Genomic DNA, 27,375 nt, shown 5'->3' with positions numbered 1-27,375 from the left:
AAATGTAGCATAGTATGGCTCCCAGTGTTACAGAGATAAGCATTCAACTCAATACATATTTATTAAATGTCTACCATGTGCAGAGCATACAGGTTCACAGAAAATAAGGCCTATTTTAGATAGATAGATATACATATACATACACACACACACACACACACACACACACATACACACACAATTAAGCGATGGTTGAGGGTACAAAGTGCTGGAAAAATACTGGATTTAGAGTCAGAAAAGATGTAGGTTTGAATCCTACCTCTGACACTAATAATACTACCATGTGCAGGTCACTTAATCTTTCTACAATTTGGATTCCTCATTGAGGAATATGATAACAATACTCACTGGAGTTCCTGAGATCAATTAGATAATGTATATAAAACATTTTGCAATTCTTAAAGACAACATAAATATTCATCTATAAGGGAAATGACAATTATTTACAATCAATGCTATCCTTTGAGATATTATCAGAAAATGTACTGGTGATAAGGATAATGTAATAGAGAAGTTATTTGGTTGGCAGTTGATTACATTTTTAATATACATGATTTTTACTCATAATAATTCAGTCCAAATAAAATTTATTCTTGAAAGGCATCTAAATTCCTAAGACCAAAATTCACTTAAAATATTTGGAAAATACCGTATGTGAGTAGAAATGAAACCAGCAAAACACAATTGCCTTTTAATTCAGTAGCAACTGAAGTCAAAAGACATATATTTTCAATAGGTTTTGTACACTATTATCAAGATGATATAATTGCATCAGACAACCTAGTGTATTCTCTCAGAATAAAAATTATATAGTATTTCCAATACCAAACCACAACGTAAAAATAAACTGACTCTGGAATAAAATGGACCTTTTCATAACATTCTTAAATGTGTCAGACAAATATCAACATATTACAGAATAAATAATTTCAAAATATAAAGTGGTATATATTTTATATAGCTTTTACTCTGGAACTTCAAACATTTCAATCATTCTCATTTAATATCCAAATGTCTGGTTCTTTCTAGCCCTTTAAAATCTAAGACAGATCCAGGATTTACATTTCACACTTACCTTGGTGGATTAGCAATGATACGCAATGCCACTAAAAAGGAAGGAGAACAAGCTTCTCTTCAGAATTTACTTCAGAACTCTTTACACAGAAAATGAGACTAAACAGCTTATCCTCCCCACAGTCATTTCCTCTCCTATGCAATTTACTTACACGATACTGAAGAGGCCCTTTCCAAGTTTAACCGAGTGAAGAAAGGAACCTCTGTCTTAAAATCTCAGCTCCAGCAGACCTTCCCTGACTATCAATAGATGAGAACTGGTGGGCCAAAGTACTAAATATTTTACATACCGTACTGGAAGTATGTGTTAAATTTAGTTTCAATATGATTATAGTTTGCCTTGGAATTTGACCTGTTCATTGACAGTATTTTATTGCAGGGTGTGAACAAACTAACCCATAAACACTTACGCCTACTTTTTAATTCAGGGTATCTAATATTACATTTGTTTGGGAATGTTCTAAATACTGCATCTAGACTGTATAAATTGGCACTGCTTTTTGTGTGGGTCAACCAGGTATACCTTCTTTCATCAGGAATAAACTGTACTGAAAGGAAATAAATCATGGCAGGTCAAAGTAAACTAATATAGGTAATAATTCGTGGTTTAAATATAAGTACAATTATCAATGCTTGGTGTCAAAAGAGTGATTTCTCCCCTTATTTACTGTTCTTATTTTTCTAAATATTTTTAGAGCACATTTTTAGTTCTCCTTTTGTTTTAAGTAAAACAAATGGATTGGACCTGTGATTTCATTAGTATACAGAACTCTCAATGAGAAAACTCCCTATACTAATGGAGATCAACACTTGCTCTGCAACTTATAGTACTTACCTGGGGATAAGTGATTCGTTCAGAGTCACAAAGCTTGTGTGTGTAATAGGTAGTACTTGAACTCGGGTCTTTCCAAACATAAGACTGGCAATCTATCCAACATGCCACATTGTTGGATAGACTGGCAGTCTTATGTCTGAAAAGACCTGATTTCAAGTGTTCCTAAATATTAATAGCTAATATTCTAAACTGAAAAATAGAGCTTCAATCAGAACAAAACTATTTTAAGTGAAAAATAAGATTAGCTAAAAATTTATTACATATACAAAAATCTAATTCACATATCTTACTACATTTATTACATTTAAGGATATAAGGCACTTGTGCAATCAAATTTAAAGTAGTTTCAAATTCAGGGGCCACCAATTTATACCTAAGAATCTCCGCAAGCAGCATAGTTTTTAAATGTAATTTATCTATATTTTATTGTATTTATGTTTATTGTGTTAAATATTTCCTGATTACACGGTAGTCTGGTTAAGGCTACACTTGGGAGTGTTACATTGGCGCCTGTAAGACTATACAATTTTTTTTTAATAATCTTCCTTAAATATTCAATGAGTTACCAAAATTTTCAGGGATGGGGGAGGGGAGGAGGGAATGGTAATCCGGAGGGTGTATACAATTACATACACCTTTGTAAATAAAGCACACCTACCCGTGTTGCCCATTATAGTGTTAATCATCGATTTAAAGTCCAAACTTCTCATTTTATGGATGTGGAATTAGAGAGAAGAGAATTGACTGGCCAAAAGGTACACATGTTAACAAATGATAGAGTAGATATTCAAACTCATGTCATCCGCCTCCAAAACCAGCACTCTTTACTTGGTGAAAGAGCAATAAATAGGAGATAATACCAACTATCTGACTAACGAGACATATAGACTGAGTGGCTTGAACAGGACCCCCTATTCCTCAGAGGTGAAAACTGTCTTTGAAGAAAGACTTTGTTGGAATAGAAAATCATTCTCACAAATAATTCCCAAATGAGAACATATATGAGAATAATTCCCAAAAAATGATTCTACAGCACAGGCAATGAAGTGGATAGAGAGCTCGAACTTGGGAAGCAGGAAAACCTGAGTTCAAACCTGGCCTCAGACACTTGTAAGTATTGGCAAGTCACTTAATTGCTGTTTGCCTCAGTTTCCTAATCTGTAAAAGAGAGATAATAATAACACTTACCTTATAGGAATGTTGTAAAAAAAAGGAGAAACTACAGTTATATGTAGTGTTTTGCAAACCCTAAAGCCCTATATAAATGCTAATTATTTATTATTGTTGTTATTGCTATCATTATAATAGAATTTGACCCAGAATTCTACATAGACTTTGAGGCATGCAATCAGAAGTGGACTAAGTGAACCTGGTCTATTTGTGTATCAGGTTTAGTATATGACAGAGTGGTCAATCATAGTGTGGGAAATGCTTCCTGTAGAAGATGAGATTTTAGTTGGGACTTAAAGGAAGCCAGAGGAGTCAGCAGGTAGAGATGAGGTGGGAGAGCATTCCAGGCATGGGGGACAGCAAGAGAAAATGCTCAGAGTCAAGAGATGGACTTCCTTGCTTGTAGAACAGCAGAGAGGCCAGGAACAAGAAATAACAGCAGAGAGGCCAGGAACAAGAAGTAAGAAGACTGGAAGGGGTTGGGGGGGGAGATTACAATGGGCTTTGAATGCCAAACAGGACATTTTACCTTTGATCCTAGAGGTAACAGGAATCCACTGGAGTTTAATGGGAACAGGAGGGGCAAGGAAGGATTGGCCAGGGGAGTGGGGAGTTGACATCATGGGACCTATGATTTAGGAAAGTGCCTTTAATGTCTGAATGGAGATGGAATGGAGTTAGGTTATTGGTGAGGGAACATCCTTTGCAAAGTGTAAAATTATATAAGTATGTGCTATTGTCATTAGTTGATATTCAGTGCAAATGTACAAAATAAACAGTACTTCACCCATAGAATCATAGCTGTAGAGTGGAAAGTTCCTCAAAGGCTTATTAGTCCAACCCCCTCATTATAGAGACAAGGAAAAACTCAAGCCCCAAACCAACACAGGCCCAAAGTAACACAGCTAGTAAGTTTCAGGGATAGCATATGAACCCAGGTCCTCTGATTCCGCAGCACTAAGTACTTGCTTGGAAGAAATGTTTATTCCTTTATCGTGCAAAGGTTGTTAGAAAACTAACCTGAAAGCAGAGTTATTTCTCATTTGTTAAGTAGCAGTTGTGTGCTCACCTCTGTACTACCTGCTGCAAGTGACTGAGTCTTTGCCTTGGAAGGCCATGCATTGTAGTTGGGGGGAGGGAGGGGAACATATATGCACAAAAATAATTTTTAAAAAATTAGTCTATTATCAAATGTTTGGTTGCAGGATATAGACTATATAGTCTGTATGCTATGCTATGCAATTGAGGGATGAGAACAGCTCATAGGGTAGGATGCAAAGTTTTCATGTCAAGAGGTAGGAACTTACCTAGGCTTGCTGTGGACCAAAATAGCGATGGAACTGGGGGAGCATGAGTTAACCTTCTTCACTCCCACAACACCAGCTGGGACTGTTGTAAGCAAAGAAGCTATTGTGCAGAAATGGGGAAGTCTAAGTTAGTTTTGAGCCCAGGTGGATTGATCTGGGACCTAGCTGCTGGCAAGAAGAATACAGAAATGTTTTTTTGGCAGGGAACTCCTGAGATTCCATGGAACCTGCTGGCTGACTGCTTTTAATTTCCATGCCCGTGTGGCTTTTACTGGCTTACACTTCCATGAACTGCTTTTGTAACTACTTTAGAAACTGCTTTTACCTGGTGGGTATTTGTATATATTTTTATTAAAGGTTTGGTTATTTATTTGAACCCTCAAGCTCTGAATGATGCATCAGAGCACCTACTGAACCATAACCAGGACAGGGGCTTTTGTAGTTTATTTCTGAGGAAAAAGAGTTATACTATAATAATCTTGTAGACAAGCTAGAGACGTATGGATTGGGGAAGAGTTTATAGTTAAATGGATTCACAGGGTGAATGACCAAAACGATAGTTGTTAAGGAGTCAACGTCAACTTGAGGGAGGCATTTAAGGGGCCTTATGTCCTTGGCCTTATGTTCTTCCACATTTTTATAAAAGACCCAGGCTGAAGGCATAGTCAAGTATGATTATCAAATCTACAGGTGCATAAAGCTGAGAGCCACAACTAGAGGGACAAAAGATTCAGAATCCATAAGCATTTAGTTAATTAAATCAAATGTCATTTAAGAGGGACCAATATCATTAGACTATAAGCTCCTTTAGGGACCACTTAGTTTCTGTCTTTGTATCCCTAATACTTACCATAATCTCTTGCAAATTCCAGGTACTTTATAAAAGTTGATCCAATTGAATAAATGTTAATTCCTACACTTCTAGTCAATAAGGCAACCACAGGTTGGGGAGGGAGAAAAGGAGAAAGAAGGGAAAGGACGGCTAGGCAATAATTAATGTAAAAAAAGATCTGGAAATTTTAGAGAATTGTAAGATCAATATGAACCAATATGGTAAGATAGCAATAAAAAAGGTAGTGTTATCCAAGGCCCCATTAATAAAAGCATGATGATTGGAACAAGGAAGGTGATAATTCCAATGCACCCTGCCCTGGTCAAATGACATCTAGAGTATATTTCAGGAAAGGTGTTGACAAACTAGAGCATGTCTACAGGAGAACAACCAAAAAGGTGAAGGGTCTCAAGATCATGCCACATGAAGAATAGTTGAAAGGAGAAGCATGATTAGCCTAGAGAACATAAGGGTAGACAAAGACTGGTGTCCTCAAGCGTACAAAAGGCTGCCATGTAAGTGGAAGAGGGATTAGACTTGTTTTGTTTGGCTACCAAAGTAGGCAGTGGGTAGAAGGATCAGAGAGGAAGATTATCTGCTTTAGTCAAGCCATCCAAAAGGGGAGTGTGCAGCCTTGTGAAGTGATGGGTTGCTTTAATCTGTGTATAGATTGACTTTTAAAAAAAAAACATGCACGCTCAATTGACAGCTATGAATAAACAGTATAAAAGATAGAGCATATTCATTTACTTTTGAGGACCAAACCAAACTAAAATGTTTACACAGGACTTTGGCAGGTTGAAACCTGTGGACACAAGGCCAAGACTAACCAGAAACAAACTACTTGGTTAATAAGCAGGTATTCATAATATGATTGACATAGCACAAATATCCCAAAGCATCTAATATTTAAAGGGTAATCATATTATGTGTATCAGAATAATTTCAAGGTGCGGTTTTAAAATAACTTTGTATATTATACAAGTGGTTTCAAAATGCTACAAACAGCTCTCCGTTAAAGCTATAAACAGCTCTCTAATAGCGTCTTATTATCACTACCCTACAATATATAAAAAGATCCACACCCTGAAGGGTCCAGAAGTCCTGGAAGGTATTCTCCAAAGTAGACTCAAAGCTTTCACAGAGGTTCAGTTTCTGAGAGTCACAGGCAGTAGATGGCTTGTTCCTAGAGGCAGGTATTTAAAGTCGTAACAGATCCTTAGCCTCAGGGCACAGAAAGTAGCAGAAAACTTCCCCTGCTCATTTTCAAAATGACTGAATTCAACAACCATCTATTAAGTACCTACTGTGTGCCAGGCACTGTGGTAGGCACTGGGGAGACAAGTACAAAGAATGAAACAATCTCCCCTCTCAAGGTGCTCACATTCTACCTCGAAATCTGCACACGTGCACTGCATAAATAAAAGTTAATAAATACAAATACATACAAAGTAGTTAAATACAAGATATAGTCTGTACCCTTTTGCTGGTTGTTCAAGGGCCTAAAGAAAGGTTCACAAAGATTGTATTTGAGCAGCATCTCAAAAGAAGAAAAGGAAAAGGAAGGCATGAAGTATGGCCAGTGTAAAGGGCATGGAAATGAGAGACAGAGTGGACTCCAAGACTAGGAAGGAAATGCTTGTGCCATAAGTGAGATGTCTTCTGAGCAAGGGAGACAGCCCACTATCCTGGCATGGCAATGCAGTGTGCCTTCCAACACAAGGTCCTCTTCCAGATGACTCAGGTGCTTGGATAGAACCTCCTGCTGTCCCTACCAATACCTACACTCCCAGCTCCATTGAATGGTGCTCAGTCATCACAGAAATCTGAGCAGCTAGAACTGGTACTTCCTTCATTCTTTGAGTGAAAGATTCAGAGTTAAGGTCTGAAGAGGGAAAAAAATCCTTTCCTTCTCTCTTCATGTAGTCATATTTATCTACTTTAGCCCTATCTTTCAGACCTTCCCTTTGCATTTACCTTCATTGCACTGTGAGCTTTAGAAGCCCCTTCAGAAGCTCAGTTGCTAACAAATTCTCCTTCTTCCTAGAGGCAGATATGTGGCATAGGAGATGAAGTGCTGTACTCAGAGTCAGGAAGATGAGTTCAAATCCCACCTCAGACACTTACTTAGCTATGTGACCCTGGCTGGGCAAGTCACTTAAACTGTTGTTTGCCTCAATGTCCTTATCTGTAAAGTGGGTGTAATAGTAGCACCTACCTCACTGGGTTGTTATGAGGATCAAGTGAAATAATATAAAAACTTTGCAATCTTTAAAGCATTATATAAATGCTCGTCATCATCATCATCATCATCAAAATGAACCTTCTCCTTTAGAAAACACTCCTCTGGACATGCTCTCCAGTACAGGGTGCTCCTTGTATCATGCCTCCAACACACTGAACCACAAGAAGGAATAGTAATGCTCCTTGAAACTCACTGTCCCTTCAGCTATTCTACCTCTCTTGAGATTCACTGTTGATCTTCTTTATTACCTAGTCCAGACCCTTGGAGTAGTCATCCACCAGTTTCCTGCCACAGTCCTCTTCCTTTCTTAAGGAATCGAATACCCGTCACAGTCTTCCTCTCTACCCCAACCCAAGCCTTCATATTCATGAACTTCAACCTACATGGTTATATCCTTTTAAATACTCTGTCCTTCCAGTTCATCAACTGCCTTAAGACCTATATATTCACTCAACTTTAGTCTACCCAGCAGTTCTTAACCTGGGATCTGTGAACTTAATTTATTAAAGAAAAAATTTCATTATAATTTATTTCCTTTACCATCCTTTGTATTTTATTTTATGCCCTTAAAAACATTATTCTCAGAAGGGGTCCACAAGCTTCACTAGACTGCCAAAAAAAGATTAAGTGCCTTTGGACTACACAAGGGCAGTCATATTCTTGTTGCATCTATCTTAGCACAGTGCCTGACACAATAGGCACTTAATAAATTTTTATTTTAGATTGGTGGCTAATTGATCTAACTGCTATGATAACTGATCTAACTCTATGATATAGAAATATGGATCATAATTTTATATCTATATATTTCTCCCTCTGCCTAGTCCTTCTAAATCTTTTCTTTTTCCTTCCCATAACCTCCATTCCTTCCTCTCACTCCGTTCTCATTTTTGTTCCTTTACAATTCTGATTACTTAACTGATCAAAGTTCAACTACATGCTATCATCTTCCTTCGAATTCCTTGACCCCTTGTCCAATTCCCAGTCACATCTCACTATAATCTAACCCTGAGTCACTCCTACCACCTACCTTCTCTGCTCTTACTTACACAATACTAAACATTACTGGGACTAAGTTGCGATACAATACTGACTGGGTCTAGTATAAATTGATACTATACAATATAATCTCAACTACACCCTTGCTGTTGTCCAGCAATCCTTTTCTTCTCTATGTTACTGACTTTCCCTTATGTTCTTTTCACCAGGCTGATGTCCAGAATCATATTACCTAGGAAATCCTCTTCCTACTACTCACCACAATTCCTCTAAGCAGGAGCTGGGGTTCAGGAAAGGCATGAATAGTCCTCTCGGGTCACATGTAACTACCATGTGCCTCTCAAGTGTACTCCACCCCTCTCCCAGATGGTGTCATCTCTTGGTCAAAGAAAATCCACTCTTAGCTCTTCAATTTCTGATCAGTACTCAGAAAGAAAACATAAAAAGCAAAAGAGTCCAGGAACTCTCCTTTAGGCCCAGCAAACAAGTATGTAGCTGCCAAGTGCTCTGGGGTAACCATTAAAGGCTCCTGCACATTCCAGAAGAAAACAGAAGGGAAAAGACAAAAAGAAAATTGTCAAAAAAGGACTGACTAGATCTGTCAGTGTGATGTTATAAAGCGGCATAAAGTGCAGTCTCTCCTAACAGAGATCATTTTCCCAAAAGTCTAGCCAGTCCATTCCTCTTAGGGTCAGCCCCAGTCACCCAGACTAGATCAGTTATGTTCTTGTCCATGCTCTGTATGGGAAGGGGCTTTCAAAAGTCCAAGCTCATCAATTTAATTGTGTAAGTTCACCAAGTGGATTAGAGAATTCCTTTAATCAATTAGGTGGTGAAATGGATAGAGTGTTGGCCTTGGAGTCAGGAAGACCTGAGCTCAAATCTGGCCTCAAACAATTGCCAGTTGTGTGACCTTGGGCAAGTCACTTCACCTTGTTTTCCTCAGTTTCCTCACTTGTAAAATGAGCTGGAGAAGGAAATGGCAAACCACTCCAGTACCTTTGCCAAGGAAACCCCAAATGGGGTCATGAAGAGACAGATTTGATTGAAACAACTGAATAACAACAACTTCTTCCTGATTTTAAGGTGCTCTCCTCCAAAGCTTGTTCCTGGGTCCTCTATTCTCTCTCTATACTCTCTCAGTGATATCATCAGTTCCCATAGATTTAATTATCATTCCTAAAGAGGCAGCTATCTAGGTGGCACAATAGAGTTCTGGATTCAGAATCAGGAAGTTGGGAGTTTAAATTCTTCCTCAGGCACTAATGAGCTGTGTGACCCTCAAGAAGTCACTCAATCTCTTTCAACCTAAGTTTCCTCATCTGTAAAATGGAGATAATAATAACACCTACCACACAGGGTTATAATGAGGATCAAATAAAATATCAAATAAACAAATAAATAAATGAATAAATGAATGAATAAATAAATAAATGAAGTATTTTTCAAACCTTAAAGCCCTATATAAATGTTAGCTATTATTAGTTATCCATATGTAAATGTGATCCCTAAATCTACACATTCAGTTCTTTTCTGGCTCTTGAACTGCAGTCCCACATCAACAACTGCCAGGGAGTCACCAACAGGCACATCTCGAATTCACTATGTCCAAGACAAAACTCACCCCCTCCATCACGATGCTGCCCTGCTCCAAGCTTCAGCATTTCTTCCCACCTGCCCAGGCTTACAACATCATAACCCACATTGTCTCTTCTCTCTCCCTCATATCCAATCAGTTTTCAAGTCTTTTTGACTCTACCTTAACAATATGTCTCACATCCATCCCTTTCTCTCCATTCGCCAACCCACTGCCTTAGAATTCTGGTCCTCATTGTGTCTACCTTGTAATTAATTGGTCTCTCTCTCTCCAGATCATCTACTACACAGGTGCCAAAAGCATCTCACTAAAGCACAGACCTGATCCTGTCACTATCCTACTGAGAGAGAGAGAGACAGAGAGAGAGAGAGAGAGAGAGAGAGAGAGAGAGAGAGAGAGAGAGAAAGAGACAGAGAGACAGACAGAGACAGAGAGAGAGAGAGAGAACATACCTACATACATTTTATGCTACTCTCCTTCAAATACTCCACATTTTGGCCAAACTGGACTACACTGTTATTCAAATTCAACATGCAACTCCCATCTGTGAGCCTTTTCATATACTCAGAATAAATTCCTTCCTCACCACTTCCTCCTAAAACCCCAAGCGTCCTTGAAGATTCATCTCAGGGGCCACCCGTGAAGCCTTTCTTGATCTTCTCCACCACCACTCACTCACCAACCTAGTAGTCAGGTCTTCTGAAATTTCTTTACATCTACATATTTGTTGCAAACATTTTATCACATCCCAAATTGAAAGGCAGGGATCAGTTTTTGCTTTGTCTTGGTATCATATGAATCTACCATGGTGTCTTGCATACAGTAAGCACTTGTTAAATGTTTGTTGAATTCAGATGAAAATAACTCTGGTTCCAGTTCTTTAGAAAAGGCAATATATGAGGTCTTCGGGTGACCAGGTTTCATAACAAATATACAACAACCTGTTTCTTCTCAATCCAAATTCCTACCTGGAGATTTGGAATCACCTATATTTATTCCTCTTGTAAATTTATTTAACACTATAACTTATTGTTTATAGATTTAGGTGCTTTGGGTAGTCTCAAGGTACTATTGTTGTATGTAATAAATTCTGTCTCTTATAGTCCCATCCCCAATGCAAATTCAAACTGCTTCATGGATAACATTTAGTTATATTCCACTAAGCTGTATTGGACAGCATTATTTGCAGCTTATTTCTGCATGCCAAGTGACCTTTGCATATCAAAAGAAAGGGTGGGACCCTATGTGTCACTTTCAGCATTGTACAAAGTTTTCTCCCTTGGTTTTTCTAAGGCGTTAACCAAGACTTCCTCTTCTTGCTCTGTAAGTAAACAATATCACAGCTTCTAATCATTCCCTACAGTAGTCTTTGGCAAAACAATAAAAAACATGGAATTTAGAAGATTAAAGCTATGTACAATAAATTTTGTTAGTCTTAACTAGACAGAGCCTTGGATACAGGAAAGATTCAATACACAAAGAGCATTTATTCTTCCATTTCCATTTCACAATGTTCCAATTTTGACCCTGGATAAAAAATGTTTCGATGGCATTCCCAAGACCAAGGCCCCTAAAACTCAGGCAAATCCATGTAAAAGCACTTTCAGGAGAAAAATAAGACCTTTATATTTGTGACCTTCAGTCTGTTAGACAGAGGGAATGATGATGCTCCAACCCAACCCTCTAGATCACTGCCAAAATTATCTTCCTACATATAGATTTAGTGATGTCACTCCCGCACAACAATCTTCAGTGGTTTCTAATGGAAAGTGCTCAGTAAGCCTCATAATTCTAGAAAAATATGAGCACTCATCATTATTGTCTCCAAAGGATATAGTTCATACTCCTCTGCCCAGGATGGCTCCACCTTACAAGATTATTATGACAAAATACTTGTCAAAACTTGTCCTTTAAAAAGTCTTTTATAAATTAAACATTTTTTTTTTAAAAAAACCTTGACCTTCACCACCTCACGAGGGAATTATTGCAATAGCTTTCTAGTTGGACCACATGACTTAAATGTCTCCCTGATCCAATCCATCTTCTACTCAAATCTCAAAGTGGTCTTCCAAAAGTACAGGACTGACCATGTTACCCCCTATGCAATAAACTCTAATGGCTCCCTTCAACTTCCAGGAACAAATATAAAATCCCATTGGCTTTTTAAAAAGTGCTTCATAAACTGGCCCCTTCCTACCTTTCCAGTCTTCGCACATTTTATCGCCCTTCATGTAGTATGTGTTGCAGCAGCACTGACCTTTGTCCTGTTTCTCACAAAAAATACCCCTTCTCCCAAACTTTTCACTGACTATCCCATTCCTAGAAAGCTCTCTTTTCTCACCTCCACCTCCTGGCCTCCACAGCTTCCTCAAATCTCAGTTCAAATCTTACCTTTGGCAAGAAAACTTTCTTGGTCCATCCCCTCCCTTACCCATATTTCTATGAGATTTGCTTCCATTTACATTATACATGTATACATGAATGCATGCATACATACATACATACATACATACATACATACTATTTGCATAGTTGTTTGCAGGTTGTTTTCCCCATTAGAATGTGCTCCTTGTAGGCATTGCCTTGTATTTGCTTTTCTTTATCTTGCCAGCCCTTAGAACAATTCCTGGCACATAGTAAGCACTAAATTATTGCTTGATTTAAAACCCCATATTAGTGTTTCGCAAACTGTGGTCCAGGGAACCATAAGGGGCCCCAAAGACTCTTTGAGGTGGTGCTCAAGATTTTATATGTGATCTTAAAGATAATTAAGAGCCACTGAAATTTAGAGGCAGTGTGTGTGTGTGTGTGTGTGTGTGTGTATGTGTGTGTGTGTGTGGGTGTGTGTGTGAGAGAGAGACAGAGAGAGACAGATGGTCAGACCTTCCCTTTAAGACCACTCTTAACAACTGGTAGATAACCAGAGTAGGGAGAAATTTGAGGCAGAGGGCCAACCAGAAGGGTATTGCAAAAGGCCAGATATGAGATGATACAGGTTGCACCTGGATAGTATGATTTTCAGAGGAGAGAGGGAGCATATACAAGAGATGTTGTGAAGGTAAAATTGTTAGGACTTCAACAGATTAGATCTGGAGAGAGAGAAAGTAAGAAGGTAAGGATGACACCTAGGTCATGACTCTGGGGGACTGGGTGGGTAATGGTGTCCTTGAAAGTAATAGAGTAGTTAGGAAGAGGGGAAGGTGAGGGAAAGATGAGGTCAGTTTTAAACACAGTATGTTTTTTTCCTCTCAAACCCCACAAGAAACTATGTTCTGCAACTCTCTGATGCACTAATTGCAAAATGTTTTACAGTATCTTAACCCTGCCGGACTATAAATCCCATAAGTGCAGTCATTTTCACCTAATTTTTTATCTCCCAAGCAATTCATAGAGTGCTTTTCATCTAGGAAGCCCTTAATAAATGTTTGGAAATAATGTCATTGGTTTGTAGTAGAGTGAGGGCATCTTTGTTATAGTACTGGATTATATTATTGGATATACATTGCTGGATTACATAGTACTGGATGTATACTTCTGGATTCAGGGAAGACTTGGATTTAAATCCTGGCCCTGCTACTGTGTGACCTTGGGAAAAGGATAGTCATGGGCAGGATGACAGGCATGGAGATGGAGACAGGGACAGATGGGGACTGAACCTGTGAGTTTACTGATATAGGGAAATCCTGGATAAGAAAAGTGACTTTTGGGGCAGCTAGGTGCCACAGCGAGTAGAGCACCGGCCCTGGAGTCAGGAGGACCTGAGTTCAAATCCAGACTCAGACGCTTGACACACTTACTAGCTGTTTGACCTTGGGCAAGTCGCTTAACCTCAATTGCCCTGCCTTCCCCCCTCAAGAAAAAAAAAGAAAAAAAGCGACTTTCCCATGGTCACACAGAGAGTATGTGCCAGAAGCATGACTTGAGCCAAGTAAGGCCTTCCTGGCCCCAAGGCCAGCTCTTTGTCCACTGGGAATAATAGCATAATAAGACTTAAAGCTGGACTGAACCATACAGAGCATTTAGTCCAATCTCTTATTTGACAATAACTCTTGTCCTGCCAACTTCATGGGGTTATTTTGAGAAATAAATAAGGTAACTTATGCAAAGTGCTTTGCAAATCATAAAGGGTTTTATAAACATTGGCTGCTTTTACTACTGTGTCTGCTTGGCGAATGTTTGGCATGAATGTGTAAATGTTTGGCGACACAACATCCTCAATTTTAAGACATAGGGAGGTATTTCTTATTATCCTGAGTTGATTATCTAGTTGGCAGAAAATTCACAGTGAGTCAGAGCTTCCTACTTTCACAATAAAACCAAAACTGGAAGGAGAACAAGGAAAGCACAGGATCTTCCATATTTATTTTGAGCATTATGCTCAAAATGTTGAATAGTGCGTTGATATTATGTTGAAGATACAAAGATATATAAGACAACTGTTTTCTTCCAGAGGTTTATAGTCATGTGAAGAGAAAGAACCTATGAGATATGGTTGCAAAGTAATAAGGAGGATTTTGTGTGTGGCGGGTGTGATCAGTCTCATTACATAGTAGTGATACCTTCTTTACAACACAAAAAAGTGGTGTACTCTTACCTCTAGGATAGATTTTTTTAAAAAATAATCTGCAGCTTTACATCCTAAGAATTCTCCAACCTGGCTCTCATCTGCCTTTCCAAAATTATTTCACATTATTTATGAACATATTCTATGTTACAGTCAAACTAAATTACTAGCTGGTCCTTCAACTCAATTTTCTATCTTTTCATTCCACGTCTCTGCTCAGCAACCTCCTTATCTCTGCCTCTTAGAAACCTCAGTTTCCAACAAAGTTTAACTAAGTTCCTAAGAAAAGCCTTTCTTGATCACCACAGTTTTTAGTATTCTCTCTCCTTCAAGTAGTATATACATACATACACACACACATATACACACACACATATGATTGCTTCCCCCATAAGGATAGAAGATTTCTGAGAAAAGAATCTGTTTCATTTTTTTTTCTTTATGTCCTTGGTGCCTAGTATGGTATCTTACATACAGAATATACTTAATAATAATTTCTGAATTCAACTGAATTACTTTGATGACTCTGCAATTTCACTAGTTTGGCCAAGTATGTTTTTCACCAATATGGATCACAAACCATTCTACAATTTTTCATTATCTGTGATTTTTGTCTTAGTCCTTCCCTACAAGCAGGTATCCCACAAACAACAGCCATGCTTCCCAGTACCACATCCTACCCTAGAAAAGGAGATTTAGTAGCCAATAGGTGCACCCATTAATTAGAGCAGCAAGGACAACACAGGCCCAGAGGTAGTATATATAGGCCTTAGGATACAAAAGTGGTAAATGAACAGGCATGGAATAGGAGAACACTTGGGACAGAGAATGACTTCCACTGTTCCATACTGTCTTCCTCATGAATTGAGAGTAAGGCTCACCAGAAATCTCAAAATATAAAACATACACAAAGGAATGGGTGAGACTGGTGACTGAATTAATTGTTGAACGGACAAATGAAAGAGCAAAGCTTTTTCCTCCAGAATCCATAACGTCCATGAGTAACATAGAGACAATAATTGAAAGAATGTATTTCCCATGAAAGGGATACTAGACTTCAAAACAGATTAGAAGACCAAAGAAATGAGGAGGTCAAAGTAAACAATTTTCAGAAGAAGACACCATAAATGGATGCTATTCAATTTAGAAGGGTAAACTGGTCAGAGGGTGAAAGGAAGAGAGGGACAGGGGAGATTTTGTACTATATGTTTATCTATGCTAGGAGAGAGAAATTTTTAAAAAAGAGAAAAAAAAACAATTTAAAAAGAAAGCTATAATAGCCACAGTGTGTGATGACTGATTTTGATAGACTTAGCCCTTCTCAGCAATGCAAGGACCTAAAACAATTCCAAAGGACTCATGATGAAAATGCCACCCACATCCAGAGAAAGAAATATAGAGTTGGAATGCAGAGCAAAGCAGACTATTTTCTTTTTTGTTTTGTTTTGTTTTTCTTTCTCATGGTTTCTCCCATTCATTATAATTCTTCTATGCAACATGACTAATGTGAAAATGTGTTTAATAGGAATGTATGTCTAGAGCCCATAGCACATTGCATGCCATCTTGGGGAGGAAAAAATTTTAAACTTATGGAAGTGAATGTTGAAAGCTAAAAATAAATAAATTAATTTTAAAAAAAGAAAGATAACAATAAGTAAATCAAATAAAATGATCAAGGAAGAATGAGGCATAGGAGAGTATGTGGGAGAAGACTGGGATCAAATTAGTACAAGTAAAACTAATCAGAGGTACCAAAGAGGAATGGAAAAATCAATATGAAGGAATTAGATGGAGGAGAGCACAAATCTGACAATTAGAACATTAAATGTAAATGGATAAAACTCCTACAAATTAGATAATGGGAGAAGAACAGGTAATTAAACTAAACCAAATAATCTGCTGCAGACAAATATATTTTAAAAAATTTTAAAAATAAAGACATGAACAGAAAGAAAATGAAGGCCTAGAACAAAATTAACTCTGCTTCAAGTAATTATTAAAAATAATTAGCAAGCATGATTTAGACAAAGCAACAATAAAAAAATTACAACATTAAAAGACATAAACAGAGAAATCACATGATGCTTAAGGGCACCAAAGATATTTAAGCATTATTAAGAAGCAAAAGACATAACATCTGAATTCATAAAGGAAAAATTAGCCAAATTGTGAAAGGACAGAGTACCACAATAACTGGAGGAAATGTCAATATTCATTCAGAGTGGAATAAATCTAACAGAAGGATAACCAAAAAGAAAAAACAAATAGTTTTCCTTTTTTGGAAAGTAAAAGGCTAAACAAATAGTTGGAAAAACTAGATTCAAAAGAATTCTAACATCTTTTCAAAGCAAACATTTCAAATCCACATATTTCTCAACATCAATGATAGCTTTACACAAATTAATAATGGGTTAAGTAAGCCATGAGTAAATAATAAATCTTTAATAGGAGAAATTTTGTGAACACCTCCTTTATAGATTGCAACACAATGAAAACAGCAACAAAAGAAAAAATAAAGATCTGATGTAGACTAATTAACGGTACCCTGAAAAAGTGGGTCAAAGAACAAATCAGAGAAATAACTGATAATTGTATTAAAGAGAATAACAATGAGACCACATACCAATTTTAGGTAGATACAGCTAAATCAGTCTTCAGAGGAAAAATAAGATCCCTGAAAATATTAACAAAATTCAAAGGAAAAAGTTAATAACCTACAGAGGAAGTTTAACCAAAGAAAAACCTAGAAAATCAGCAAATAAATTAAAAATAAACTTAAAAGAAATTTTTAAAATTCAAGAATAAGCTAAACAACAAAAAAGACTATTGTCCTCCTTAAACCAGCCCCTTCCTCCAAATTTTCTAATTTCTGCTTAAGATGATACAATTGTGCCATTCATTCAGGTTCATTATGTGCTATCCTCAACTTCTCCATAACCTTACCACATCCAATCAGTTTCCAATACTTGAATTTTCATTTCTACCTCCATAATGCCTCTCACATCTATCTCTTCTCTACTCATACTATTATTACCAATTTCAGGACCTAATCATCTCTCACCTGAACTACTAAACAACTTCCTAAGTCATCTCCCTGCTTCCAGGCTCTCTCCTTTCAACAGGTAAGTAATAAGAATTTATTAAGTAATCACTATGTGCCACCTTCCACACAGCTGCCAAAATAATCTTAGAATCAAGTTTGTCAAAGCTATCCTCTTGATCAAGACTTTGGCAACTCCCCATTAGCTGGTTATAGGACAAAACACAAACTCCTCAAGCCTAGTACTGAAGTCCTCTATAACTTGGCTCCTACCTATATTCCTAGTCCCCCCCCCCGCCCCAACCCCCTACCCAACACACACACACACACACACACACACACACACACACACACTACTCCCTTCTATATCCCAGGTAACCTGGCCTCTTTGCTATTGCCCAAATTCAGTATCTCATCTCCCATCTCAGTGCATTTGCACAATTTCATACCTGGAATGCACTTCATATCTACACTATATCAATCCCTTCCTCTCCGAATTCTTGACTTACATTCAGATGCCACCGCCCTAGGGGAAGCGTTTCCTGAGTCCCCTAGAAATTAGTGTTCTTTCCCTATGCATTTATTTTTCTGTGTAAATGTCATATCCCCCTTACCATAATGAAAGCTCCTTAAGAGTAAGGACCATTTTTCATTTTACACTTGTATTTCTGATGACTTGTATGTTGCAGGCATGGAATAAATGCTTACTCAACTGAATCTTTGTATTAGCTCATTAACATAGTGCCTTGCATATAAGTGCCTAAAATACCAAGCTGCTACTTAGTGGAGAGACCTATGGTTTTCAACATACACATTTTTCCAGTGATGTTGTATGATTACCAATCTTCAAATGCAACAACCTTCCAGAGATCAGTGTTGCTGGTGAATGCAAGTAGATACACCATATTTTCAGTGATGATCTATGCTCAAGAAGTATATGTAAGATCAGAAAAGCAGATGGGCTTGTGACATGGCAACAATGAAGGCAAAAAAAAAAACCAAGCTCCATTAGGATCCATAAAAGTTTAAAGACTCAGAATGAAGCATCCATGGTGTTACCTGGATTCTTTAAAGGATATAGGAAAGAAAAGGGAAAAGACTCAATCAGAGTGAGAAAGTGTGGATGACTTCTCCTCTATATTTATGGAGAGAATACTCACATCATTGAGATGACAGATTCACCAAAGTATGTTTATATTTTTGCCAAGAATACAAAGATGTTTAAGCATTAGGAAAACTGTCAGCATTAATAGAAAGGATAACCTCCTTGATGTTACTATCTGGAGAGAGAGAAGAAGGAAAAACAGATCGGTAATTTAATTAGCGCAGGGAATGCTAAATAAGAAAACTCCCTCTACTAAAGCAGAGTAGTATCTGCTCTAGAACGTATACTCTGGGACATTGAGAGGTTAAAGTAACTTACTTAGTTAATATATGCCAGAAGCAAGCACTGAACTCAAGGCTTTCTGTATCGAATGACAGCACTTTTTTATAAGCACATTTTTGTAATATATAGTGCCTTGCGCAGAGTAGGCACTTAATAAATGCATATTATACCCTCCTCCTTCCCTCTACTATTCCATTTTATATCTCATGATTATATATTCATAGACAAATAAAAACTTCCAATAAAATATAGCATTAATTAATGTTAATAATAGAAAGAAGTTCAGGATTAAAAAGGAATATTCCTTAAAATGTTGAAAAGCATTTATGTTAAACCAAGAATTAATTAACAGTATTTATGATGGAGATATACTGGAAGATTTCCTAGTAAGATCAGGGATGAAGTTGAGACACCTACAGTCATCATAATAATCTGACATGCTAAAAATGCTAGCTGTAGCAAAAAGACAAGAGAAAGAAATTGGAGGACAGGCAAATACCAGGTGAGATCATCTGTGCTGGAAAGGGATATGATTTACTTTAAAAATCAAGCAACCAATAAAAAGGTGATAAATTCAAAATGTAATAGGAATTCATGAAAATCATGAGCATCCCGATATATTACTGGGATGGGGTGGAGTACAAAGGGAAAAGGGATAGAAAGAAAAATCTGACAACAAAATTCACCAAGTACCTGGAATTAACCCAACCAAATTATATGTAAGACTTATATAAATACAACTACAAAACAATTTTGAAAGAAAGAAAAGCAAGGCCAGGTCTCTCTCTCTTTCTCTCTCTTCTTTTCTCTCAGAGAAACACACACATACACTCACATACACATATATAAAACCAAACAAAAATGATTAAAGAAAAAAAGTACAGATAAGATCTTTAGATGTATTATACAAACCAAATCATCTAAAGTATTGGGAGCAAAAGTAAAAAAAAAGAAACAAATACGACCGATTTCCTTAGGTAAGGAACTAAATAAAAGCCCAAAATAAGAAGAGAAACATTCCATTTTAATGACTAGGCTAAGGCAAAATAATAGAAATAATGACATTAACCAAATTAATATATGGATTTAATACTCTATCAAATTACTAAAGGGATAACAAATACTTATTCACTGAATTAAATGAAAGAACAAAATTCATATGGAACAAAAAGTTCTCTCTATCAAGGGAAACAATAAAAAATTAATAAAGGAGAGTCAGTGTTATCAAAACTTAAATTATATTGTATAGTAGTGATTATCACTACTGGACGAAAACATTTAAAAGCAATCTACATAATAGAATAGACAATTAAAACTTAGGAACAAATGCTGATTCTGTTTAGTTTTGAAGAAATGCCATAGAACACCTACTGGTGAAAGAACTATTTACTAAGAACTGTGAAAAAAAACTAAATAAAAATTTGGTCTAAAATGGGTTTGCTCAATCATTTGACAGTATAAATACCAAAGGGATAAACAATCTAAATATAAAAAGGCCATAAGAAGTGCTGCTGTAAACATCTTGGTACACATTTTTATAGGTACATTTTAAGTTCTTATAGCAAAGAACTTAAAAAGTAGGTGCCATCAGTTAGGGAATGGCTAAACAAACTGTGGCACATGATTGTAATGGAATGTTACTCTACTGTAAGAAATAATGAACATGATGAATATGGAGAAGCATAGAAAGACTTATATGAACTGATGCAAAGTGAAGTAGGCAGAATCTGGAAAGCTATATACACAATGATTATAGCAGCATAAATGGAAAGAACAGTACCAAAAAACATTTGAAGGTGAACATTGAAAAAAATGATAAAGGCCAAATTTGGTCACAAAAAATAGATATGAAAAGGTACTTCTCTCTCTGGCTCCTTTGCAGGAACTGGGGTACAAAAGTATGGAACATTGCAAGTAATTCCAGATTTTTTCCCTATGTATTGGTTTTGCTGAATTTTTTTCTTTTGTTCATCTTTTTTTTTAATTCTTTGTTATAAAAGATGAATCTCTGGGAAGAAGGAAGGGAAGACATACAGCAAAAATTGTAGGTGATGTTAAAACCAAAGATATCATTAAAAATCTATTTCTCTTTCACTACTTATAGGAAGGAGGAGAATTTATAACCACCCTTAGGATAGTATGTCCCCAGTTACAATTATAAAAGGCATAACAGACTACTTTGGTTATATAAAAATTATGCACAAATAAAATCCATGCAGTTAGAATAAGAAAAGATATGGACAGGAGGAAAATTTTTGCATTAATCATCTAAAAGTCTGACATCCAAAATCTACAAGGAAATGATACAAATTTATAAGATTCAGTGCCAATGTAATGCAGTAGATACAATACTAGATTTCAAGTCAGAAGATCTTGAATTTGCATACTGGCTGTACCACTTATCTCTATGATCTAAGGCCAGTCATTTAACCTATGTCTTAGTTACTCATCTGTAAAAGGAGGGGTTTGCATTAGATGGCTTGTAAAGTTCCACCCAACTCTACATCTACCATGCTATGACCCAGGCATTCCTCAATAGATAAGTGGTCCTCAAAAACAAAACAAAACCAAAAAGTCTGCAAAAGGAAAATGCAAATTTTCAACAGGCATGTGAAAACTTTAAAGTGCTAATTAACAGAAAAATGCAAATTTAAACAACTCTGAATTATCACATTACTCCCATCAAATTGAAAAAGATGGTAAAAGTTGAATATTTTCAATATTGCAAGAACTATGGGAAAATAGAAATGTTCCTCACTGCTCATGGAGCTGTGAATTTGTCCAACTGTTTTTGAAATCAATCTGGAATTGTGCAAAAAAAAGTTACAAAATTATACATATCTTGGGCCCAATGATAACACTACTGAGTTTATACCCTCAGGAAGTTACTGAATCAAGAAAAGCCCATCTGTATAAAAATATTCATAGGAAAGCCATTTGTAAATGAAAAAAAAACAAATTATGTGCCCAATGATAGAAGAAAAACAGAATAAATTATGTTGCAATGGAATATTATTGTATCACATAGAATGACAAATATGAAGAATGTAAAGAAATATAGGGAGACTTTCATGAAACAATAACATCTTTATGTAGCATTTTAAAGGTTACCAAATTTTTTACATATATTATCTAATTTAAGCACCCAAACAATGTTATGATGAAGGTACTAAACATTTTCTTATCAGCCAATTAATAAACATTCATTAAGTGCTTACTATATGGCAAGTACTGAGCTAAACACTGGGGATACAAAGAAAGGCAAACACATTCCTTGCCCTCAAGGAGTTTACATTCTAATGAGAGAAAGAACATGTAAATAAATAGAAACGAGCAAACTTCTTTTAAAAAATAGAAGATAGCTGTAAAGGGTAAGATTCTAGCAACTGGGGAAAACTGGGAAAGGTCTCCTGTAGAAGGTGGTATTTGAACTGTCCTGAAGGAAGCCAGGGATCTAAAAGGCAGAGATATGATATCTTCATGGTAGAGATGAAGAAACTAAAACCCAAAGAGGTTAACTGGCTTGCCAAGGGTCATACAGCAAGCCACCTAGATACATTCTCTTCTCAAGTTTTACTTGACACTGCTCTGCCTTTATTCTCCTCCTACTAGGTGAGGAGCTTAGGCTATGCTGCTGGAACTTCATCCATGTCACACCACTGAGGGCAGCCCAAGGTGCTTTCTACATCCTCTAGATGTAGAAATCTAGAGATTTGGTGATTTCATCAGCTGTCACTGGTACAATTATGATTTTTAGGCATATGCCTACAAGATATACATATACACAACCCTAGTCTCTCTACTGAGCTGCAATGCCCTTTTCCTCAACTGATTACTGGACATCTAGAACTGGATGTTCCACAGACATCCAAAATTCAATACGTCTAAATAAGAACTCGTTATCCTTTCCCCAAACCACTCCCTTCCCAACTTTCCTATTACTGTTGAGGGTACCACTATCTTTTCAATCATTCTGCATCGCAACCTTGGTGTCCTCCTTAGACTTCTCATTCTCACTTATCTCAGATATTCAATCAGTTGCCAAACATTGTCATTTCTATTGCTACGACATCATACATGTGTTTCCCCTTCTCTCCACACAGTCACCACTCTCATTCAGGCCTCATCACTTGTCACCTGAATTTACTGCAATAACCTCCTAACTGGTCTCCCTGCCTTGTTTCTTCCCACTCATATCTAATCTTTACTCAGCTGCCAAAATGGTTTTCTGAAAACACAGGTCTGACTAACTCCTCTATACTTCTATGGGCTCCTTACTACTTCTAGGATAAAACAGAAATTCTTTTGGCTTTTAAAGTTCTTCACAGTATGTTCCTTTCCTATATTATATACTCTTCTTACACGTTTCTCTTCAATGCCCTCTACAATCCAGCTATACCGAACTACTTGCTCTGTCTCACATCATACTTCATATTCCACCTCTCCAAGTCTTTGCACTTGCTGCCCTTTATGGATCATCAAAGGTTCTCACCTGCTCTACAGAGAAATGAATAACCAGCAGTCAGTCAAAAAAGCCTTTAATGAGTGCCTACTATGTGCTAAGCACTGGATTAACTGAAGATGAGGCTACTAGCAAAGGGAGTGAAAGAACTTTGGGTGAAATCTGAAGGATGAATACTCTCGCTTAAAACTGAAGCCTCCAGTTACAACCAATATAATATTTATCAGTTCAGATCTCCTTGCCCTCTTTGCCCTTCTGCCTCCTCTGTGTCTTCTTCCTTAGTACCTAGTCTTTGCTCTTTTTCACCAATTTCCACATTGCTATCAAAAACCCAACTCTTTCTTTTGATAACCTGACACCTTCACCTCTTTCCCATCTTCATAATCACTGCCCAGGCTCCTTAGGCAACATGCCTGTAAAACTTCAAAAAGACAAAGAACTTCTTAGCAATATCACTATTGGTATAGTCCACCACCATACCTCCAGCAAGACGTTCCTTGCTTGAAGTACAATCAGTTCCAACTATTCAGCATTCTCAGGATGGAGCCACAAGGACTATAAGAGCTCCTTGGGTCAAATTAGAGTAAAGAGAAGAATATGCAATGCAGAGATTTGGCAAGACTGTGTCTCCTTGTTAGCATCAGAGTCACAGCCCAGCAAAAAAAAAAACTAATACATTGCTAATACATAATAATAATAATGCTAATACAACTTGACAAGAAAGATCAAGATGCTAGACCCATATTCCCTAGAAGAAGGTGTCCTTCCATTTATCCATCCAAAGCTACATCCAGAATGGTAAAGCCAATATCAATGCTCATCCAGTATTATCCCTGCTCTGAGATGAAGTTTTCACTCTGTTCCAAAAAAAAAAAAATCAACATACACCAATAAACAGGGTTGGTCCTCTGGTAAATTGAGAAGCAATTCCTGGTCATTCTGACACATGCATCTGTACCTCAATCATGGGCTCCTGGAGCCCAATGCTCTGGCCTCCACCCACTGCTGGCCATCATTCCTTTACCACTGGCTCCTGACTAACCAACCAGACCATTTTTCAGATTAAAGTCATTAAGCAGTAAGCATCAGATGAAGAATTTGAACCCAAGAGCCCTAAATCCCAAACCATGTTCCATTATCATCTCTCACTGGATGAAGAATATAAGAGGAAGAGTCAGCTTTAGGGAAGCTAACTTTAGGGGAGGTGACCAAAATCTTGCCTTGTAGAAATCCTTAAGGAATTTGTCTTAATTACTAGGTAAACATATTTTGCCTTTTAGCATATTAGTCTGTTTTGCCTAAATGGATGGAGCAATTGAAGCTGCTCTAAAATCACTGATCTAAATATTTTACCCCATCTCATTTATATCATTTTCCTTAATCATTCCCCTTATCATTCCTTAATCATTTCCCTTCTTTTATTTAATTTTAATTCTATTTTTTTTAATTTATGGAATAAAACAAGCATTTCCAAAACACAATATAATAAAAAAGATGATTGTATGTGAAACTGCAAATCTATCATGTACAATTTGCTATTCCTTTTAAACATATAGTAAAATGATCATATTAAACCCTTTCTTTTTTACAGAAGCAATATGTATAGCCCTTGTTCTAAAGTTCAAATGGACAATGTTTCACTATTTAAATTTCCCAGGAGGACCTACTGTGCCTAGGTCAAGTTCTTATTTTCCTGGCTAATTTAAGATCTTATTTAGCCTTCTATGGTTTTGGACAGCTGGGATTCTTTTTAGGGACACTGACCCTACATGGGAAACTCTCAAACTCCAATTTGGCAGATGTGACAAGGAGGCAGCACTGATAAGAAGACAGTTCTGAAAGTATTTTGGTTTTGTGTCTTTCTTAAAATTTACAATATTTTATACTATTTCAAAATTGTTTTCAATTTTTAATGGGAGATGTAGCTTAAAAAAACTCACCCACTATCGCAGATTCTGTGAACACAATGAAATGATTCTTTAAAACTTAAAATCATGAGTAATTGTAGTCTTCCTTAGCAGAAAGATTTTCTCAGTTTTCTTTACCCTCCCCCTCACTTCCTCAACTGCAAATGTAAAGCATACAAGGGTAGCACAGTTCTGAAGGCAATGGAAAGGCTGAAAGCTTGCTTGAATGAAACAGGCTCCACTAGCTAGCAAGGAAAGGCAATTCAACAGATTAAATTTATTTATGTCACAAATTCTCCTAAATTGCTAGTTCTATATTCTAACTAATGGCTTGTTAGTGACAGTGTTATAATTATTGCACCAAATGTGAGCAACTGTTAGAGTGAGAAACATATGTGACCTTACATGTAAGAATTATTCCAACTACAGAATTAAGCACACTATTCATCACCATAGTAACACTGAAAAACAAATATGAAAGCCAACTCACAGATCCCATTTTTCAGGCTGAGTGTGATCTGGGACACACATATATGTGCATAATTTAAGCCCAATGTCCTTTGCCAAAATGGTTACAACAGATGCACAGTCTGCCTAAAGAATATATATCATATTATAATCTACACTCAGGAAATTAGCTGAAAACTATTCTTTGATAAAACTTATCTGGACATACAAGTTTTGTACACAGGCTCTTTTTCCTGTCCTAGTGTGGATGCTGAGATACCACAAATGTACTTGTTTAGCTTTCTAGCATTGTAGCAATTAATGTATAATGGGGAGATTGATTGGCTCACTTTGCCATCTAAAGAAAAAAAACTGTCATCTCAAATACAGTACTAATGCACCTTGGAATCATTCAGGAACAAGTAGGTTTAAGTCTTATATCTGACCAATAATAGACATGTGAATCTGAGAGAGTCAGTCAAATCCTCAGTGCCTTACATTCTAAGAATGTTAGTTACAGATTCTGTGTGTGTATGTATATGTATGTATGTATATATATATATATGTATATTATATATATATACACACATATGTGTGTGCATATGATATGTGTATGCGTATTAGTGAAATCAGAATCCAAAGAGCTAGAATTGAACTAGAATCCTTATTAGTATAAGGAGAATCCAAAGAACTAGGCCAAGGTAAGGAATCTAAATGTGACAAGACTAAAATTTGAGCTGTTTCGATAAAAACAAGTTAATACACCTTGTATTAACTTTAAAGGTAATGTAAAGGGAGTAGTAGTCAATGAAGCATTTATTAAATGCCAACTACATACCAGGTACTTTCTAATCACCAGGGATAAAGGAAAGGAAAAGACAGTCACTGCTTGTTTTGGGTGGCGGGGGTGGGGGTGGGGGGATGGAGATTGGTTATTTGTTCATTTCTTTTAAAATGCTAGAAATCTTCCAAGCTAAAAATCTCAAATAAACCATATAAAAAAAGAAACTTTGAAAAATCAAGAAAGAAATAAACACAATTGAAAGCTAAAAGCTAAACACAATGAAGAGTCACTTTATAAGAAGGAAATTATTAGAAACAGTTACCCCCAACTACATGACAACAAAAGTGAAATTTAAAATCAATCAATATCTACAAAAATACCCAAATTAACAACAGAAAATTGAACATTTAAACTACCCAACATAAAAAAGAAAAAGGGAACATGATTTGAAAGTACTCCTCCAACAAAACAAAAATCTGGAACAGATAAATTTGCAAATGAATTCTATCAAATACTTAAAGAATAAATAATCTTTGTGCTTTATAAACTATTAAGACAGAGAAGAAGGCAATCTAACAAACTCCATTGATGGTCCTAATAATGAAAACAAAAGTGAGAAATAGGGCAGAGAAAGAGTGCCTATATTCTAATATCACTAAAAAATACAGACACACAACTTTATAGATAAAATCTATCAAAGGCACTAAAAAAATATTTTTTCTTAA

The 27,375-nt window shown here is 36.6% G+C and overlaps 1 protein-coding gene across 4 annotated transcripts in view; it reads right to left on the bottom strand.

Annotated features, from left to right (window-relative positions):
• EPS8 (epidermal growth factor receptor pathway substrate 8) overlaps positions 1 to 27,375 on the bottom strand; it is a 263,944-nt gene that overhangs the window by 157,384 nt on the left and 79,185 nt on the right. Inside the window, exon 1 of one of the 4 annotated variants that reach the window (XM_036760032.1) lies at positions 17,247 to 17,270. The exons of the other annotated variants lie outside the window; for them this stretch is intronic. The gene's annotated coding sequence lies outside the window, so the exon portion shown is untranslated. Of the gene's footprint in view, positions 1 to 17,246; positions 17,271 to 27,375 lie in introns of those variants that run through there. 4 annotated transcript variants of the gene reach the window in all.

The sequence above is a fragment of the Trichosurus vulpecula genome, chromosome 5 (genome assembly GCF_011100635.1).
Source record: "Trichosurus vulpecula isolate mTriVul1 chromosome 5, mTriVul1.pri, whole genome shotgun sequence".
Lineage (NCBI taxonomy): Eukaryota > Metazoa > Chordata > Mammalia > Diprotodontia > Phalangeridae > Trichosurus > Trichosurus vulpecula.
This window is presented reverse-complemented; position numbering and strand designations above follow the sequence as displayed.